Source organism: Rhinopithecus bieti, unplaced genomic scaffold (assembly GCF_001698545.2).
Source record: "Rhinopithecus bieti isolate Rb0 unplaced genomic scaffold, ASM169854v2 scaffold_76241, whole genome shotgun sequence".
NCBI classification, from domain to species: Eukaryota; Metazoa; Chordata; class Mammalia; order Primates; family Cercopithecidae; genus Rhinopithecus; species Rhinopithecus bieti.
Window position 1 is genome coordinate 25,413 of NW_016827969.1, and position 13,391 is coordinate 38,803.

Below are 13,391 nucleotides of genomic sequence, written 5' to 3' on the forward strand. Positions count from 1 at the left end.
TCCAGACATATGGGAGCTAGAGGAAGAAATAGCAGAGTTTGCTTATCAAGTTTGACCTTTGGATAATGACTACAGTTCTCCCATCTGAGCTTGCTGCTGTTCTGCCTTGTGGTCAACAAAATGATTTGGCTCAAAATGGCAATTTATCTGTTGCTGTTTCCCAGATATCCTCTAGCAAGCTACATTATTTTTTTTTTAAATGGTTGCTTCTGCCCTTTGGCACAGAGGTGAACTGTATCACCAAATGTATTGTCTTGCTTGATACAGTGAGAAGTTGGGGTTTACAGAAAAGATGCAGATAAACATGAAGCAGCTGCAAAAGAAGAAACATTCATTTAGTGCTATGACTAAACAAATGCTTGACTTTATTATTTTAACAACAATAATTTATATTCGGAGACTGCTATTATCTTTTCAACTCTCCTTCACACCCACCTCACAGCTACCTTGTGAGGTGACCAGAGAAGGCATTATTATAGAGTTAAAATACGGAATTCTAAAGCTCAGAGATGCTAAAGTGACTTGTTTAAAGTTCCTTAGCAAGCCAGTGGCAGAGTTTGGTCTCCCAACTCACACTCCAGGGATCAGGTTTCTCTATTAGGGGTCCTAGTCAACAGGAGAGTTGCATTTTTAAGAATTACTAGGAGCCATGAAGTCCATTGTTTCAGTTTGTACTATTGCCTAGTTAATTATTTAGAAATGATTTATTAAAAACAAGAAGTGAGGAAACCATCATACTAAGCAGGCAATTCTGGAGACTTCTTTCAAACTGGGCCTTACTGTAATCCTTCCAAACTGAACATTGATTAAGCTCAAAAAGTTAGTATTTAAATAAACAAAAGCAATGGTAAAAATATTTTGTCTGTACTAGAATTCCTTGTAGTTCTGCAAGGATGGAGCCAGTTATGCCATGATACACTTTTTATTCACAAAGAATGAAGGCATGAATGGGTATTACTTATTGAACATTTCTGTGGTTTCTAGACTCCTTCTAAAATATAAGAAAATGAGCTTTATGCATATTTGGTACAAAATATTTGTTGGATCATGTAATATTTTTAAAAGTGAATAATTTATAAAATCCTAGAGGGTCTTCTGATTTTTATTACCATTTAATATTTAATTCTACAAAACAGAATTAAATACTTTGTTTTGAAAATAGTTTATTAAACACAATTGCATTTCTTCATCTTTCTAGGCCTCATCTTCAAGATTACCTGGGATTTTATTAACTGATTTTTCTAAGCCTCTGGCTTCTTTCTTCCTCATTGTAAGTAAACCACAGGCTATATTACACACATATGTTTTGTTAAAATACATGTCACTTCCATTGCTTCCTGGACCACCACAAAAGAGAGCCCTTAGTGATCCAAGTCAATTCACCCATATTTAAAACCTTTTACATTTCAAAAACATGTATTATAACATGATTAGATCTGTACTTTATACATAAGCCAGAAAGTGACATATGTGGCTTAATTACCAACCCCAAATAATCAGTGTTGGAGCAAAAAAAAATGAATTAAATGGAACACAGCCCAGTCATCCTAGCAAAAGAGATTACAGATAGGAGCTGGAATAACTTTGGGAGAAGTCAAACATATATAAGAGGGTTAATGAATTAAAAAGTTGTTATAGGTAATTCAAAAGAAAAGAAAATGCTGACTACTACCAAAAAAATTCCACAGCATATTACTGAAACTGCCACATCAAATACTTTAGCATACCCCTCCCTAGGGATGGACAGAAGTTTGCTTGGTATGGTGTATTTTCTAGCATAATGTTGTGATAAAAGGATCTGAAAATAAAAATATATGAATTGTACTTTTTCCGAAAGCTATACAATGAATTCACCTTTTCACAGAGGATAGAGATCATGAAGAAAAGTGAAATTCATATGGACCCCAAACCTCTCATTTTGGCCCATAGTTTCTGCTTCCTTCCCCATCAGAATCTCCACCAGAGCACTAATAGGTAGCAAAATTGGCTGATAGAAGCATCATTCTCCTATTCCTTCCCTGCCCACCCTCTGGTAAAAGAATTAATGAGCAGTAAAATTACCAAAAGTGAGGCAGCAGAATGGAGAATAAAGAATACCAAGGGTATGGATAACCTACAAACCAGATAATGAGCTCCTGAATAATCAAGACTTGACTTAAACCTCAAACCTCTAACCTTCTTGCTTAGACCCATCATTCTATACTTATATTTAGTGTCTTAAACACAGAACTGCCACAGAATTGCAGTTTGTCTCTAAGTCCTTGTTTATAGGAAATGAGGGCAAGAAGTGATGTCTAAACTTTGGCACTTGGAACACTGTTAGTAGCCTTTCTTGACACTCCATTATTTCCCTTGCCTTGGGCACCCAAAGATGTTATTAACCTTTGTAGGAGTCCTGAACATTATAAGAGGTAGTTGACAAATGCACTAGTATCTCTTCTTCCCTCTCAATGCAGATACCAGACTTCAGCTGTTCCATCGCATTCACCTAAAAGGCTTCTCTCTGGTTTTTCTTTAAAGCTTTCTTCCTGCTCTTCCTTCCCATTACTTAATGTAGTGGAGCCACTGCACAAAAATACTCTTTGTCCCCTACCACTAAAAAGGTGATCTCACCTTTAGAATTCATGTCAATTTTTAACAAGCTTCCTGTTATAGCTATCTTATCCAGATCCAGATTCATTTCTCAACTCAATTTTCTGAATCCTGGTATCTTCCTTGGTGCATAAGCCATTAATATCTCAATTCGCAGAGATCTCACACTTCCTGGTAAAACTGTGCCCATTCCGCTTAACTATGGTCTGAATGTTTGTGTTCCCTGTTACCCAAAATTCATAGGTTGAAACCTAACCCCCAAGGGTGATGTTATTAAGACATGGGGTGTTTGAGGGGTGATTAGGCTGACATCCCCCATGAAGGGGATTAGTGTCCTTATGAAAGGGGCCTGAGGGAGTTTGTCCCTTCCACCATGTGAGGACACATACAAGGTACCATATATGAAGCAGCCCTCACCAGATACCAGATCTGCTGGCACTTTCATCTTGGACTTCTCAACTTCTAAACTGTATGCAATAAATTTCTGTTTATAAATTACTCAGTATTTTGTTACAGAAGCCTGAACAGACTAAAACACCATCACAGTGATGGTTTCAAGGCAGTTTTTGGACTTCAAAACTGCTTTTCCATATTTTCAGAAATGTTCTTTCAACAAATAATGCCAAGAATAAAGGAAAAACGGTTACCAAGTCTGGAAGAACCTTTAAGCTGAATGTGGTGGAATGGCAGGGAATAACAGTCCAGGATTCCTAAATTAGAGAAATAACTTCCTAGGGAAAATGTCTGAGATAGTATCAGCAACAAAGTATTCCCTGTGACCATGCCACACTGGCTGCCCATTCTATGCTCTACCTGTGTTCCTTTTTGTTTTAAAAATTGCTTTCAAGCCATGTGTAAGTACAGTTTCTTTTTCCTAAGCTAATGGCATATTGTCTGCTCAACACTCACCCTCACCCCTGGCACAATCATAGGTACACATGCACATTTACACACCACCATATGTCATATCCATAGACACTCAACATATGCCTGGTGACACATTTTACAATGGTCCTCTGGCTACCTCGCGCTGGTATCAACTCGATCTCTTTCTATCACTTATTCTCACTTCATTAGAGGCATGGAACTGAGGCAGACATAGTGAATGGAGTTACTGTCTCCTTTATTTAGGAAACAATGTCAATGTCAAAAGCAAAGTTCAACTCTGTGATGGCAATGATTGTTCCTGCTCACAGCTGAAGAGGATGAGAGGAAACCCAGATTGGAAGTATTTATTCCCAAGGCTCTACTATAGGAAACAAGTAATTTTATCAGAAACAAGTAATCCATGATTTGCTGTACATCAGCTGCAGTGATATGCTCAACTAGTAGAGTTCACATAGAAATACTTGCATCTGTTTGTAGGAGATTGCTTCTACCAAACTGAGCAAGGTATGGTCTCAGAGTGCATTATCATTTAAACAAAGGATGCTATGAATCACAGAGGATAGAACCAGAAAAACGCTTGCTCTAGTGTACAAAATTTGGCTGATACTTAACCTTTGCTAGGCGAAAAGGAAAAAATTGCAACCTGCCACACCGGCAGCCTAGAGCACTTTCTTTTTAAAACTACATTCAAATCTTTTACTGTTACAGAACATTATTACTGTTAATACTGCCATGTGTGACTGAGAATTTCTACCTCTGACTTACTGAAAAAGCATCTTCTACTTAACAAATTCAAATAAATTTAATACTATGTACTAGCAGAAGTAATTAAAAGCAAATGAATAAGGACTGCATAACTGCATAAATATTTGCATAAATTCTGACACAAAAGAAGGATGAGTGGACAATAGAATGCTAAAATATTAACAATGCATCATAAGAATTTTTAAAAATTTTTTTTCCAAATCAGCAAGATATACTAAAATGTAACTTTTATCATTATTAGAGCTTAAGTTCTCCTTCTAGAATTACCACTGACTCACTAAGGGCTTTGTGCTAATCATTCAATCAGATTTCACATTCATGATATTTATTCTGAAACAGCCTAATGGGGCTCAAGGACTAAAATAACCTCATTAATTAGATTCCCTCACATGGAGTCCAAGATGAAAACTATCAACACCAAATAGCACTCTACAGTTACAAAGATGTTTCATATCATTTCATATTTACAAAGGTATTTCATATCATTTCATGTTGAATTTTATAACTCTGGGGTTAAAATAGGTATTATTATTACTTTTTTAAAAAAATGAGAAAACTGAGGTTTAAAAAGGTTAACTGGCCTGATAGAGTTTATTAAGTGTTAAACTTGTCTCAGGTCTCCAGTTTTAGTGTTCTAGCACATAGTACAGTGCCTAACACATATGGGTACTCAATTAGTATTTGTTGAATTGAGTGAAGGAATATCGCATGCTACTTCTCCTAACTACACTTGACCTAATTTTACTCATTTGCAAACAGCCCTATAGCTGCATTCCACAGTAGCTGATAAGGTCGTTTACTTTCCAATAAGGAAGCAAAATGCCATTGTGAAAATAAATTCAGCCATCTATTTTGGTGACATAAGGCCCATGAGCTGAAAGAATAAGATATTCAATGTCTAGCTGTTATAAAGTTTGGAAAAAAGTTGGTAAAAAATTTGTAGGGTTGCTTTAAAATGATGAACTACATATCATTATTATTTTGTTGGGGAGGACCTTTCAGTAAGGTTGAGTGGAAAAGCAGATTAAAATTTGGAAAGGCATTTGAGTTCCCAACATGAAAATCAACAATGCCTCTTGTTATGCCTTTCATTCATTCACAGACAGAGAAAAAGAAGTTTCAGAGTTGGCAGGGGCCTTGGCAGTCACCTAGTCTAACTGCTGTCTCTTCCTCCCCACCACTGCTGCCATTTTACTAGAAGTCATAGCTAATTAATAGCAGATCCAGCACTAGACTCCAGTCTCCTTACTGGCAGGACTCCTCATGGAAGTAGTTGGGGACTTATATCCTCTCTATAGGTGCCATCTAAAATTATTCATTTTAGTCTAAAGTCCTTCCTTAACCAAGGTGAGTACCATATAGCCCTACTTGAAAATATAGGATTCCCTTACAGTACAGCTTAAGTGGCAATAGGTTATGTTATGGTTAAATGCTTCTCTGGCCTTTTCAAACAACCAGAATAGTAGAGTAAGAAGGGCTCTGGAGTCAAACTGTCTAGCATGACAGTTCTGCCCTGCCACTTGCTGACTGTGCATCTTGGAAGATAATTAATTCCTCGAACATTGATTTCTTTGTCCGTAAATGGGGATATTATCTACTTCACAGAGCTTTGTGGTACTTATATGGAACAATTCAAGCAAAGCATAGTCAACAGATAATCTGATACATAGCAAAAATACTCAGTAAAAATGAGTTGCCTTTTACTCATTCTTCCTTACTTGTAGTCGCCCTAGATACCTGAGCTTAAATTGATCAAATATACCTCGGATGACTTTCCTTTTATTCAATTAACATTTATTGAGTAATTACTACATGCTAGGTTCTTGAAATACAACAGTGAACAAAACAGACGAAAATCCAGGCCTTCGTGGAGCTCACATTCTGGTAGTAGACACAGAGAATAAACAAAATAAATAGGTAAATTATATAGTATGTTGGTGATTAAGCGCTTTGTCCAAATACAGGAAGTACATTAGGTATGTTAGCAAAAGCTGTGACCTCATTTTCTAGGAAACGTTTGGTGTCTCTTACCTTCCTCACCTGTTTTCCAAAGAGCTAAGACAACAAAACTAAGACTTCTTTATATAGCCCCTTCTAATCTTGGGATATAAAGGTAATTGGCATAAAATATGGATAGGTGAATTGTATATGTGAACAGGTCAGAAGGTATTTTTGGTAACTGAATTATTCAGAAAGCAAGTTTCAATATTTAGCCATAAAACTGGAATTAAAAATGTATACAAAAGGACCACCAATTAGGTACAAAGGAGGGCATATGCAGTGTTGGAAAGAAATTTCAAAATCTGTAACATCTGTAAAGCTGGCAGAGATTGTTACTGATTGTAGCAGGAAAGGGTAGATCCCGAACTCTGGCAAATGTGATTTGGGTAGGATAGCAAATAGCCTAGCAAGACTAAAAGTCCTTTTGGAATAACCCTATATCGTAAGGACCTCTCTTTAATTTATACTCTCCAAGCACTTTCAGTCTCTATCACCTTATCGAGCTATGAAATGTATAGATGTCCATTTTGTATATTGTTTCTCACTTCACAGAACTAGAGACTAAACTACTAATTTTATATCTCTCTTAGTACACCATAGAATGCATATTTATGGTAGGCTACTAATTGCCCTTGTATGTGATATAAACGCCAATAAGTTTTAGTTATTTTAATTACAAAGTCTGGTCAATATTTTCTTCAAGATCCTCTGGCCTGGAAGTGAGTTTCTGTTATGTTCCTATTGACCAACAAGAAATAGTGAAAAAGGTGACAAATGCAGGAAATGACAATGTTCATGAGAGTTTTATTAAGTTTACTAACAGAGACATACTGCTTTAGTTACCTGAAGATATCAGAAAATTACAATTTGTTTCATCTTTGTTGGTAGCTGCACTAGCTATTCCATTACAGAGGAGGAGTTGATTTACGTGCAGCTGTTGAAAACACAATGAACCAGTCACCACAATTTTAACAAGTGTTGATGCTGGCATATCCACTTCAGATAGCATCTATAACACTGTCATGAAGAAAGTTTATAGTATGCTACCTAAAGTAATGATGCTAGTTCCACATTTGCCAAAATTGGTGTCACTACTATAGCACTGGATTCTACTGGGGTGACAATGAAAATTCACTCTTTCATAGTTCTCTAAACAAGGCCAAAGCATATGTCCAAGATCAATGTTTTTTTATTCTCCCCAAAGTAAGCTTTATACCACTTGGACTGGGAAAAAAGCAAAGTTTGTTTTATTGTCCACAATTAAGTCCCTCCTTAGATTTGTCTCCCTCTTCTCATTCTTTATGTATTAAAATTGTGAGTAGAACAATTTAGTAATGGTTACAATTAGGAAAGGGGTACATTTTTATTACAAGTTAAAGTTAAGTCTTCACCTCCAAGAAGGTTACAAAATGTGTGTTGTGTGTGTGTGTGTATGTGTGTGTGTGTGTGTGTGTGTGTGTGTATCTGCAGAACAGATGTAGACAAGGAGCAATAACACAATGTGATACATACTTAAAAAGCACCAAAAAATGGAGCGAGATGATTGAAAGTGGAAAGACCTGAGCAAAATGGTGGAATAGAGCTTCTCGCACTCCTCTCCCCACAGAAACATCAATTTGAACAACTACCTACACGCAAAAATACCTACACAAGAGTGAAGGAAACCAGGTGAGAGATTACAGCACTTTGGCGGAGCACAGAAATAAGAAATGATACACCGAAGGGTGTAAGACAGACAGTTTTATACTACCCACGTCAATCCCTCTCCCAACCCCAGGCAGCATGGTATGGAAAGATACCCTCTGCTTGGTAGAAGAGGAGGGAAGTGTGCACCAGATTTTACCTTGGACCCCAACACCAGGCTGTCTCAGTAAATTCTACTGCTGGGCAGGCTCCCATGGACCCAGACTTTAGGCTGGTACTCACAGACTGAACCTCTAAGCCCAGCACGGCATCAGGATAGCTCCCACAGACTCAATATCCAACCACGACATGTAGACTCAGTCTCCAGGTCCACCCCAGGGCTAAGCCAGGCTCAGTTGCTCCAGACTTCAGACTTCCCCCAGCACCAGGCTGGCCACGATGGCCCTAGGCTTCAGGCCCACCATAGCACTAGGTCAGCCCCCACAGTCCTATTCATCAGGCCAACACTCCTGGATATAGCCTCTAGGACTGCCCAGTGCCAGGCCAGCCCCTGAAGCCTCAGACTCCAGGCCTACTCCAGGCTTCAGACTAACCCACAGCTAAGTAGGCACATGTAGTCTTAGGTTTCATGCCTCTCCCAATGTCAGATCAGCACCCCGGCCTCAGGCACCAGGCTGGACCTCATGAACATAGGCTTCAGGCCTGCCCAGTGCCAGGCCAAGTCCCTGTGGGCCCACCATCCAGACCTGTCCCTGTGGCCCACTGCTTCTTCAGCAAACCCATGGTCCAGACCTGCCCCAACAGACAAAGGGTTCAGGCCTATCCCAGTAGACCCAAGCACTGGGCCAGTCCTGACAGACCCAGGCTCTAGGCCAGTCCCATAGTCCCACATTGCAAACCATCTCCAGCTCTCCTGGAGCTACCAGGAACCAGGCTGGCCCATGCACACCTAAGCTCTACGACTGCCCCAGCACCAGACTAGCCTCAGGTTCAAGGCTAGTCTCTGTTACCCAAGGTTTCAGCAGCCTTAGGGATCAGCCTGCTTCAGAAAACCCAGGGTACATGCCCACCCCAGTAGACTCCGGTTCCAGGACAGCCCCCAATGGACCAAGGCTCTAGAACCACCCCTGCAGACTCAGGCTCTAGGCCAGTACCTGTGGATTCAGGCTATCTGCCCACATGAGTGGTCTCAGGTACTAGGCTCACTGCAGTGCCAGACCAGCCCTCAAAGACTCAGGCTTCAGGCTCATCCCAGTGGACCCAGATGCCAGGCCCATCCCAGCACCTGGCTACCCCTGCAGACTCAGGTGCAAGGCCCAGTCCAGCACCAAGCCAGCCCCTAGGACTCAGGCTTTAGGCCAGCCTCCAAGGATACAGTTTCTAGTTCCACCCTAAAGGACTTAGGCTCCAGGTTTATTCAAGTAGACTCAATCAACAGGTACGCCACAGTGAATCCAGACTCCAGGCTCAACCCCAACCAGCCAGGCACTAGGTCCATCCATCTGCTGATCTAGGCACCAGGCCAGCCTGCTCAAAGACTCCAAAAGCAAGCCTGCCTGTGGACCACACCAAATGGTCTTCCCAGAATCTTTAAATGGACTGACTAGTGAAGGGCTTTGGGAGACGAAGCCAGTTTACAAAGCTAGAATAAGCCCATACTTTTGTAAATGTGCAGATACCAATCCACAAATGTCAGTAACGATCAGGGAAATACAATCCCACCAAAAGAACAAAATAAAGCTCCAGTAACCAACTCTAAAGATATGAAGATTTATAATATGCCTGACAAATAAGTCAAATTGTTTTAAGAAGGCTTAGCAAACTTACAAAACATAAACTACCAGAGAAAAATTCATTGAAATAAAAAAAATCAATGATCAAAAATGAGAAACTAAACATTTAACAGCGTTGAAATTATTTAAAAAATCAAACCAAAACAGAATTCTGGAGCTGAAAACAACATGAATTAAATGACAATGAATACAGAGTGTTAAGGAGCCAAGCGCTTGATCGGCAGCGAGAAAGATGTGTGAATTGAAAGGACAGGTTTTGAAAATATACAGTAAGTGGAAAAAAAAGAATGAAAACAAAGGATGCGAGCTCACATGATTTATGGGGTAGCATCAATAGGGCAAAAATTAGAGGTATAAGAATTAAAGTAGAAGAGAGAGATGACAAAGGGGTATAAAGCTTATTTTTAAAGAAAAATAGCAGAAAACTTTCTAAATCTGGGAAAAGATATAAATAGCCAGGTAAAAGAAGATCAAAAGTCTCAAATCAGATTCAGTCCAAAAAAGACTATACTCAGACATATAATCAAACTGTCAAAAAGCCAAGACAAAGAGGGTATCCTGAAAGCAAAAAGAGAAAAGAGGCAAATCACATATAAGGGAAATTCAATAAGGCTAGCAGTGGATTTCTCAGCAGAAACATTACAGGCCAGGAGAGAGCAGCACAATATATTTAAAGAGTTAAAGAAAAAAGAAACCTAGCAACTAACAATAAACTTTACACAGCAAAGCTGTCTTTCAGAAATGAGATTCAAAGCATATCACTAAAGGAAATCACTTCATCACAAAAGAAGATGGCAAGAGAGGAAGAAAGGAACAACAGATCTTCAAAACAACCAGAAGACAATGAACAAAACGGCAGTAGTTAATTCTTACTTACCAATAATTACCATGAATGTAAATGAAAGACATGAAGAAACAAATAAATGGAAAGATATCCCATGTTTGTGAATTAAAATAATTAACATTCTTAAAATGTTCATATTACCAAGGCAATCTACAGAGTAAACGCAATCCCTATCAAAATTTCACTGACATTTTCACAAAATGAAAATCAATCCTGAAATTTGTGTGGAATCACAAAAGACCCCAAATAAAGCATCCTGAGCAAAAAGAACAAAGTTAGGAGAAGCACACTACCTGACTTCAAAATACACTACAAAGCTATAGTAACTAAAAGAGCATAGGTTGAGTATCCCTAATCTGAAAATCTGAAATCTAAAACACTCCAAAATCCAAAATTTTTTGAGCAGTGACATGATGCTAAAAGAAAATGCACATTGGAGCATTTCAGACTTCAGATTTTTGAATTATGAATGCTTAACCAGCAGGTATAATGCAAATATTCCGAAATCTGAAAAATTCCAAAATCTGAAACACTTCTGGTCCCAAGCATTTTAGGTAAGGGACACTCAACCTACACTGGCATAACAACAGACACATACACTGATGGAACAAAATAGAGAGCTTAGAAATAAATCCATTCCTTTAAAGTCAATTGATTTTCAACAAAGGTGCCAAGAACACGCAAGGAGAAAGGACAGCCTCTTCAATAAATGGTGCTAGGAAAACTGTATATGCACATTCAGAAGAATGACATTAAACTTTATTTTACACATACACAAAAATCAACGCAATATGGATTAGGGACTTAAATGTAAGACCTAAAGCTGTAACACCACTATAAGAAAATGAAGAAAGGGGGTGGCTGGAAAGATGGCTGAACAGGAACAGCTCCGGTCTGCAGCTCCCAGCGAGATCAACGCAGAAGGCGGGTGATTTCTTCATTTCCAAATGAGGTACCTGGCTCATCTCATTGGGACTGGTTAGACAGTGGGCGCAGCCCAAGAAAGGCGGGCTGAAGCAGGGTGGGGCATCACCTCATGTGGGAAGCTCAAGGGGTCAGGAAACTCCCTCCCCTAGTCAAGGGAAGCCACGAGGGACTGTATCATGAGGAATGGTGAATTCCGGTCCAGATACTATGCTTTTCTCACGGTCTTCACAACCCGCAGACCAAAACATTCCCTCAGTTGCCTACACCACCAGGGCCCAGGGTTTCAAGCACAAAACTGGGTGGCTGTTTGGGCAGACACTGAAATAGCTGCAGTTTTCTTTTCATACTCCAGTGGCGCCTGGAATGCCAGCAAGACAGAACTGTTCACTCCCCTGGAAAGGAGGTTGAAGCTAGGGAGCCAAGTGGTCTAGCTCAGTGGATCCCATCCCCAGGAAGCCCAGCAAGCTAAGATCCACTGGCTTGAAATTCTCGCTGCTAGCATAGCAGTCTGAAGTTGACCTTGGATGTTCGAGCTTGGTGGGGAGAGGGACATCCGCAATTACTGAGACTTGAGTAGGTGGTTTTCCCCTCACACTGTAAGCAAAGCCACCAGGAAGTTCGAACAGGGTGGAGCCCATGGCAGCTCAGCAAAGCCACTGTAGCCAGGCTGCCTCTCTAGCTTCCTCCTTTCTGGGAAAGGCATCTCTGAAAGAAAGGCAGCAGCCCCAGTCAGGGAATTATAGATAAAACTCCCATCTCCCTGGGACAGAGCACCTGCAAGAAGGGGAAGCTTTGGGCGCAGCTTCAGCAGACTTAAACGTTCCTCCCTGCTGGCTCTGAAGACAGCAGTGGATCTCTCAGCACAGTGCTCGAGCTCTGCTAAGGGACAGACTGCCTCCTCAAGTGGGTCCCTGACCTCACTGCCTCCTGACTGGGAGATACCTCTCAGCAGAGGTCAACAGACACCTCACACAGGAGAGCTCCAGCTGGCATCTGGTGGGTGACCCTCTGGGGTGAAGCTTCGAAAGGAAGGAACAGGCAGCAATCTTTGCTGTTCTGCAGCCTCTACTGGTGACACCCAGGCAAAAAGGATCTCGAGTGGACCTCCAGCAAACTCCAGCAGACCTCCAGCAGAGGGGCCTGACTGTTAGAAGGAAAACTAACAAACAGAAAGGAATAGCATTAACATCAACAAAAAGGACCACCACACAGAAACCCCATCTGATAGTCACCAATACCAAAGATCAAAGGTAGACAAATCCACAAAGATGAGGAAAACTAGCGCAAAAGTCTGAAAATTCCAAAAACCAGAACGCCTCTTCTCCTTCAAAGGATCACAACTCCTCGCCAGCAAGAGAACAAAGCTGGATAGAGAATGAGTTTGACGAACTAACAGAAGTAGGCTTCAGAAGGTGGGTAATAACAAACTCCGCTGAGCTAAAGGAGCATGTTCTAACCCAATGCAAGGAAGCTAAGAACCTTGAAAAAAGGTTAGAGGAATTGCTAACTAGAATAACCAGTTTAGAGAAGAACATAAAGGACCTGAGGGAGCTGAAAAACACAGCATGAGAACTTCGTGAAGCATACACAAGTATCCATAGCCGAATCAATCAAAAGGAAGAAAGGACATCAGAGATCGAAGACCAACTTAATGAAATAAAGCACGAAGACAAGATTAGAGAAGAGGCTGAGCGTGGTGGCTCACGCCTGTAATCCCAGCACTTTGGGAGGCCGAGGCAGGCGGATCACAAGGTCAGGAGATCGAGACCATGGTGAAACCCTGTCTCTACTAAAAATACAAAAAACTAGCCGGGCGTGGTGGCAGGCGCCTATAGTCCCAGCTACTCGGGAGGCTGAGGCAGGAGAATGGCAGGAACCCGGGAGGCGGAGCTTGCAGTGAGCTGAGATCGCACCACTGCCCTCCAGCCAGGGGGACA

The 13,391-nt window shown here is 40.6% G+C and overlaps 1 long non-coding RNA gene across 1 annotated transcript; it reads left to right on the forward strand.

The window, feature by feature from the left end:
- The first annotated feature begins 554 nt into the window (after window positions 1-554).
- On the forward strand, window positions 555-4,329 carry LOC108523536 (uncharacterized). Its single transcript, XR_001883834.1, has 3 exons — window positions 555-819; window positions 1,199-1,270; window positions 3,724-4,329. It is a non-coding gene; the product is annotated as an uncharacterized LOC108523536 (long non-coding RNA).
- The last annotated feature ends 9,062 nt before the right edge of the window (window positions 4,330-13,391 follow it).